The 8,500-nt window shown below is 37.7% G+C and overlaps 1 pseudogene; it reads right to left on the reverse strand.

Moving 5' to 3' along the window:
• Nucleotides 1-6,439: 6,439 nt before the first annotated feature.
• LOC144371483 (erlin-2 pseudogene) lies at nt 6,440-7,666 on the reverse strand (annotated as a pseudogene).
• Between the last annotated feature and the right edge of the window lie 834 nt (nt 7,667-8,500).

Below are 8,500 nucleotides of genomic sequence, written 5' to 3' on the forward strand. Positions count from 1 at the left end.
ATTTTCTTCCAGGCTCTGAACATAGAGTATACAATTTATTTCTGCATCTGAATCATCTTACGATATCCTAAAGTCCTTCAGCTTGTCTGTGTTATTGGAGAATATTCTTTTGTTTCTGGGGTTTCAACCCAGGGTTTCCTTACCAGTTACCGAGATCCACCATCATTTTCTTTTTCAGTTTTAACACAGAATGTGGGAGATCTCTGCAGGTGTCTGTGAGTGTGCTTCCAGAAGGCTGAGTCAGAAAGCATGGGGAATACCTGTAATGAACATATATATTGGTGTTCAATAGGTTTGATTTGGAAAAAAGCAAGAGAAGCAGTCACTTGCTTATGCTCCAATCTTCTTGAAGTCTCCTTTGGGGACTTCCACCATTGGCTCTACCGGGGTCTTTTAAAAAAATTTATTTTTTTAAATTAGTTATCCATGACAGTATAATGCATTTATATACTTTGATATATCATACATAGATGGATATAATTTCTCATTTTTCTGAGTATACATATTGTAGAATCATGTGGGTCACACAGTCACATACATACATAAAGCAATAATGTGTGTTTCATTCTCTTTCTTATTCGCACATCCCCTGCCTTCCATTCCTTTCACTTTGCTCTACCTAATGGAAGTTAATGCTATTCCTTTTTTCTTTTGCATTACAATTCTTAATACACATATAAATCACAATTTTGTATCTTTTTTATGTAACATATGTTGACACCCAATTCAAGTCTTCATACATGTACTTTGGATGATGTTGTCCATTACATTCCACCATACTTGATAATCCCCGTCCTCCTCCCTTTTCCTCCCACCCCTCTGCCCTATCTAGAATTCATCTATTCCTCCTATGCTCCCCCTGCATACTCCAACATGAGGCAGCCCCCTTATGTTAGGGAAATATTCAGCATTTGTTTTGGGGGGAGAAGCATTGGTAACTTCACTAATCATTATCTTCTCCAACTTCATCCATTTACATGCAAATGCCACGATTTTATTCTTTATTGCTGAGTAAAATTTCATTGTGTATATATGCCACATTTTTTATCTATTCATCCACTGAAGGGATTCTGTGTTGGCTCCATAGTTTAGCTATTGTGAGTTGTGGTCTCATGAACATTGATCTGGCTGTGTCCCTGTAGTATGTTGTTTTTAAACCTTTGTGCTTAGACTGAGGAGAGGGATAGGTGGATCAAATTGAGGTTCCATTCTCGTATTTCCAAAGAATCTCCATTTTACTTTCCAAATTGGCTGCACTAATTTGCAGTCCCACCAGCAATGTATGAGTGTACCTTTTCTCCACATCCTCACCAACACTTATTGTTGTTTCTTTTCATAATTTCTGCCATTCTGATGGAGTTAGATGAAATCTTAGAGTAGTTTTGATTTGCATTTCTTTGATTCCTAGAGATGATGAGCATTTTTCATATATTTATTGATTGTATATCCTCTCCTGAGAAGTATCTGTTCAGGGCCTTAGCCCACTTGTTGACCAGGTTATTTGTTTTTTCATCTACCAGGATCATTTAAGTCCTCTATCCTCGACCACAGTTGCTTCATTTGCTTCCTCATATTGTGAAGCTTCCAGCTTCTTGGATTGAGCTGTTACCAGTTTCCCAGTGTTGCCATCCTGTAGGCAAACATTTGGTGAATATTCCTCTCATGATTATGTGAGTAAATATAATAACCTTCCTTCTGTATACACATGTACATTTTGTGTGTATTCTATTTTTCTGAAGAATACTAAATATACAGGCATATTCTCAACTTCTAGGTCATATTGCATCTCTAGTTATAATTTTTTGAAATATCACTTATAGTTTCTTAATGTTTATTCAAATTTATATTCCTGGCAAGGATGTCCAAATGTTTCCTTTTCTGCATATCCACTGCAGTATGTGTTACCTATCAACATTTTGAGGATTGAGTCTACAAGCATGTGGTTATATCTCATTGTGATATAACCTGAAAGCATAGAAATTTCAGAAGAAAATGAGAAAGTTCTTTTGCCATTGGTGTTGGCAATGGTTTTAGATAGAATATGCAGAGACTGGGAAAGGAAAAACAGCTGAGACTATATAAAGCTAAAAATGCTTCTATACAGCAAAGGAATCAATCAATAAAATGTAAAAGTAGACTTGGTTAAAGAAAACCATTTCTAGCCACATGTCTGAAAAAGCTCAAAATACAAAATATAAGAAACTTACACAACTCACCAAAATTTAATGTAAACACCTCATAACCTAATTTAAATATAGTAAACTACTTGGATTCTGCCCTAAAAATTAAAAAAGTGTGTAAAGACATATGAAAGTACTCAAGATCACATATTAGGCTACATAAACTGATAATTTAGCTTTTCTGCTTTATTTGTCTCACAGGATTATGGGTGCACAGTCTCCATCCTTCACGGGGCATCTTGAGATCAATTAGCAAAATGCCAGGTTCTCATTTTCCCACATTAGGCTTCCTCTTTATTCCATCTTAATTGCCAAGAAAATCTCGAGTCTGGAAAACAACAAAATATAGATAAATTGCTAGATAATCATCAACTTTAAAAATTACTTCAGAAATCAATAAATACATTTGTAGACCCAGATGTGTAGAAATATAAAATAGACCTACAAATCGACATTTAACTTTACAGCTGATCATAATAATACTTGCAGTTATGCTGATATGGGACCACATGCCACTAGTCTTCACTACCTCGAGGCCACAGCAGGAGAAGGATTTAGGCTAATGAATTTGAGGCCAACCTGGCGAAAACACAGCTCTAAAAATTGACCCACCAAAAAACCAAACAGTAATCACATTTTTAAAAAGGAGCCATCACGTGTGATTTCTATGAAACATGTAATTAGAATAAGTAACAATAATTCATAATCACGTCTAAATGTAGAAGAAGAAAATTGACTAATTCTTTCTGTAAGGCCAGAAATACCAGCTAACACAGCATAAGAATGGAAATTGCAGACAATCTTTTTATAGATGTTGATGCAGATATTCAAAACCCCTAGAAAACTGAGAACAACAACAAAAAGAATGATTGGACTTCATGACCAAGAGGGACATTGTCATATGGGAAGTTTCCAAAAATCATTTTGATAGAGTGAAGCTTTTGGCAAATCATTTACCAAATTAGTGTAAAACTTATGACCAATTATGAGCAGAGGAAAATTCTTTTTCAATCCACTTAAAAGCAGCTATGATCTGATATCATACTTAATGGTGTGAACTGAAGTGTTTATCAATTTATTTTTAGGAAAAAAAAAGTATGCTTTTCTAACTTTTAAATATTGTTTGAGAATATTAAACTGGATTTTATACATCAAAAATCAAATAGCATATGCAGATGATACTATTATTTTTATAATGTTTCTAAGCAATATCCATGAACTAATGAAACATAAGAATTAGTTCAATAATGTCATGGGTTAAATAGTCAACATTAAATCATTTAAATTATATACAGTAGCAATGAGCAGTGTTAAAATCGAGGCACAATCCATTCACAAATATGGGGAAAACAATCTAAATGAAAATATTAACAGAAGAATTGTTCACTGCAAAGTAAAAAATTAAAGTGAAAGTAAAATGCAAAAAAGATCATGGAAACAAAATGAGAAAATTGTTAATATTCAATAATTAAAAGTCTGATTTGGGGTTTTAAGGTTTTTTTTAATGGTTATTATCTCTTTTATAAGGAAACAATAAAAACAGTGGCTAGAACCATATTGAACAGGACCAAGAAGTAGTGGTTAAGTTTTTAGACACAAAGTTGCCATTCACTAAGATACAGTTTATTCTCAAACTCCATAAAGTCAGTAAATATGACCATCTGACTTTAACTACTCTCTTTAAATGGTAAAGTTATCAGTGTTAAAGGAAACAGACTCATAGAAACTTTGAAAGATCATTTATAAAACATCTCTCTTATTTGGGATCAACACATTGCTAAACTTCAGTGATTCCCTCTTTCTCAACTTAATATGAACACAGATCCCTCCAAATCTATTTTATTTTAGTTATATAAAAATTAACAAACTTTGGCTTCCTTACAGACATTCTGTACTTATATTTAAAAGAGTGATTAAAAGCGGTACTGAATATGAATCACTTCTGTAAAGTTTTAATGAGAAACATTCCACCAAGGTGCTATTCCTTGGGAAAATTCTACAAAAACTGAATTTTATAAACAGTTACTTATTTTGATAGAAGTTCCACTTATAAATAGCAGCCATTACTTCACTGCCTACAACACTGCAAGCTATCACATTTTATGTTTAGAATTCAAATGTTTGAAGATCAGATTTTCTAGTAAGTGTTAAAACAATAAAGATGGGTTAGTTACCCAAGGTTAAAGGAGACAGCTGACTTCCATGATTTTACTGTTCAGACAGATACCCACAACCACTGGATTTATGCTAATGAGCGTGACAACATTTATATTTTTTGTTTAAAGAGGAAGCAACATTAATCTGGTAGAAGGTAGTTGCAGCAACAGGACTTACTGAGGCTCTTTTGTGATCAAGGGACAAACTATCACAGGATGTTGGTACAGGAGAGACTTTCAAGTTAAAACAAACCTGAGGAAAGTGTGCTATTTAGAGGCTGAGATAACACTACTCCTGAATCTACTGTGGTGAGATGGTGTTTTCTGAGGTCCATGTGGAATAATTCAGACCAGAACAGACATATATGTAAACAGGGGATGCTGGCTGTGTCATGCTGCTCCTAATAAGTGACTAACAGCATTGAAATGAAAGGAGGATGAATGCATTTTAATAATGGGGAGATGGACCTTCTGCAAGTAAGAAGTCTTAAGCACATTAAAATTCATCCCTACTGGGAAACATTTTGCTGCCTGAACAAAGCAAAATGAGGACTGTGGTTTGAGAATTCTCAGGGCCAGGAATGAGAACAGAGAAGGGCAACATTTAAAGTAAGGGGAGGTAATATTTTGCATCTTTCTTTCTAGGCAGGCTGAACATTTCCTGACAAGCCTGGTGCTACTTAGGAGCAAGCTACCCTGAGTTCTAGGACTATTCGATAAAACAGAAGTCTGGGCATGGGACTAAAAATGAGGTGGGGATTGGTGCCAGAAACGCTCACTGCTAGTATTCACAGAGGGAAGAGGGGTACAGTAGGAATTTTTATTTCTGCTCTTTCTTTGGGGTAGGGGCAGCTAGACAAAATCCTAAGCCAGGGCTGATAATGGTCACTTAGCATACCAATACGCTTGCAAATTAACTCCAGATAGCTGCTCTTCACTTAACAATTCTGTACACCACTCATGAGCTATACATGTTGGATTCCCTACCCGCAAAACATTATTTTCAGGATACAAGAAAAACCTTTCTTTCATGTTTGCTCTCTCCCATCCTGAATTTTCCAGGGTGACTCATAATTTTCCCAACTAGGAATGAAAAACAAAACATTTTGAACAGATATTGATGTAGACCAGGGACTCAGCACAGGAACACGGCATGAACTTTGACATATATCCACACAGATGTCTCTGGAGAGTTAACATTCAGTCCAACCTCTGTGTGGCTGCCTGGGAGCCCAGGATTTGAAAACATACAGATAAACACCCAACAGGAGCCATAAACATTAGGACTTCAGAAATCTCTTGGCTGACCCTTCTTCCTCCTCCATACATGGTGTCAGAGCTCTTCAATGAAGAATCGCCACAACAATAAAGACACTTGATTGCAAGGTACATACATAATCTGCCAAGCAGGTACTACAGTGGCTAATAGTGTAATGATCCCACTTTAGCAACTAGTAAGCCATTTGAGTTGTTTGTTCCTATCTTCTTGATGCTAAGTGGAGCCTACAGAGAGATTATTTGAGAAGAAAAAACTGAATCACAGATTAAATGAAAAGTTTCTAAAAGAATGTGTGGTGGTAACCAAGCCCTGACTCTGGAAATGTAGTCAGAAACCACCACTCTTGAGCCCTAGGGCAAGGAGCATAGTGTATAGAAAATTTTGCAAAACCTAGCACCAGTTCTTCCTTCAGAGGGCTCAAAAAAGCTTGCTTCTAAAATAACCCATACATGCACTGAGAAAAATGCCAGGGAAGCCAAACATTCTCTGCAGCTGTTTTTCCACTGGCAAATGTACAAGTGCATGTTTGTTTAGTTGTAAGCCTCCCCCACAGACTTCTGCCTTGGAGATGGGGGGTGCGAATGGTGAACTGTATTTTCCCAAATAAGGAAAATCAAATCACCAGGAGGCAAGAGCCTACTTCTCCCACCCTTTAGTGACAACATCCCTAATTAAGTCAACTTCAAAGGGACTAAATTGGTGCCTGCAGGTCAGAGGTCAAACCCATGGTTTATAATCTTATCAGAAGCCAGATACAACCTACTTACCTGAATAAAACCCCAAATCATCAATCCCCACCCTCCCTTCCCAAGAAGGGGAACAGATTTAAGTCCTTTTCTTCTTTTCACCATAGTAACTTGAAGAGTCAAAGAAGGTAGTGTGGGAGGAAGGAGCATTCTGTTTCATCTTAAAAAATAAAGATCTCTGTTAAGTGTCATCTGAAGTTGTATAATTTGTTTTTTCAATTCTCTGGTGTGGTTGCCTCCAGTGGCTCGTCTTCTTCGCCAAAGCTCAGCTTGTCACCTAGCCCCTCATACTGCTTGCTGATACCGCCTGCAGAGTCCATGAACATGTTAGGGATGTCTTTGCCAAAGTAAATCTTGCTGTTGGAAGCAATGGCTTTATACTTCATCAGCTGTAGATATTCTGGTGTCAGCTTCAGCTTATTTGCTTCAGCTGTTTTCAAAGCAGTGTAGCACTCAGCGTCAGCTTTTGCCTTCTCCCGGGCCAGAAATGCAGCATCCTCAATTTCCGAGATCCTCTTTTCAGTTTCCTTATCCATCACCTTCTGCCCATAGGTGATTTCTGCAACCTGAGCTACTTTTTCTGCTTCAATGAGGGCCTTCTTCCGCTCTGTCTCAGCCTCCTTCTCCACCACCTTCTGTTTCTGGGCTGCAATAAGAAGCTTTGTCTTCTCACTTTCCATCAACTCAGTTCCTGCGGATGGCCTCAGGTATATTGGGCTTTGTCACCCACACAGCTTGGATGACAAGCCCAGGGGCCATTGAAGTTAGGTCCTGTTGCAAAGCCAGTTTGAGATTTTCATCAATCTGGTCAAACAGCTCAATGTAGACTTCTTGAAGTGTATGTACACTGCAGAACTGGTTCAGCTCATGATGGATCTTGTTGAAGATGAGGGCCTTGTCATAGTCGGCAGTATAGTTCTTCGCTATATCATACACTGCGTTTGGTACCAGGAAGTTCACCACTTCAATTCTGTCAAAGTAGATCATCACACCACCACTGGTTCCACAGGGAACATTCTTCACCTCGTCTGTCTGGAGTGTGGTCTGCACAGACTTATATGATGTGATGAAAGGGAGCATGAGATGGAAAACAGGGCCACTGGTGGAAGTCAGCAGGGCACCACCTCTGTAATATACCCCAATGTGTCCCTCTTCTATCTTGTGCACAGCTGAGAAGAGAGAAGCACAAAAGAAACTGGAAGCCACCGCCACAACTGCTCCCAACTGAGCCATCAGTGAACCTTTATCCAGGCTGTCCCTCCAGGCGCTCCGTACTCGTCCGAACCCCAGTGCAACCGCAGAAACCACCACCGGGTTTTAAGGGTTGATAGGCTTCCTCCAGATTAACACGTGGGGTGGGGCCAGGCTTCCTCCTCCAATCTGATATGTATTCTATATATATGAGTTAAGTTATTAATTGTGTTATTGAGCTCTATAGTTTCTTTATTCAACTTTTGTTTGGAAGATCTATCCAGTGGTGAGAGAGGTGTGTTAAAGTCACCCCAGATCACGTTGTGGTAAATTTGATTCTTGAACTTGAGAAGAGTTTGTTTGAACATAGGTGCCCCATTGTTTGGGGCATATACATTTATGCTTGTTATGTCTTGTTGGCATATGGGTCCCTTGAGCAGTATGAGATGTTCTCCTTTATCTATTTTGATTAACTTTGGCTTGAAGTCTACTTTATTTAATATAAGTATGGAGACCTCTGCTTGCTTTCAAGGTTCATGTGAGGGGTATGTTTTTTCCCAATCTTTCACCTTCAGTCTGTCTTTTCCTGAGTCTTCTGGAGGCAGAATATTGTTGGATTTTTTAAAATACAGGCTTCTAGCCTATGTCTTTTGATTGGTGTGTTAATCCACTAGCATTTAAGGTTACTATTGAGACATGGTTTGTATTTCCAGCCATCCTTGTTTATTTTTGCTACTTGACTTGAAGTGTTAATTATTGTTTAATTTTTAATTGGTATCTACATATACGACCCAGCATTTTAATTGAATATGTGTAGTGATCAAATCAGTGCAATTTCTACCTTCTAAAATATCATTTTGGTGTTTGAAACCTGTGAACTCTTTTTAGAATATCTACAGTCTAATAATTACTTGTACGATTCAAACTATGTGCTGTAAAACCTGAGTT

Source organism: Ictidomys tridecemlineatus, chromosome 16, assembly GCF_052094955.1.
Source record: "Ictidomys tridecemlineatus isolate mIctTri1 chromosome 16, mIctTri1.hap1, whole genome shotgun sequence".
NCBI classification, from domain to species: Eukaryota; Metazoa; Chordata; class Mammalia; order Rodentia; family Sciuridae; genus Ictidomys; species Ictidomys tridecemlineatus.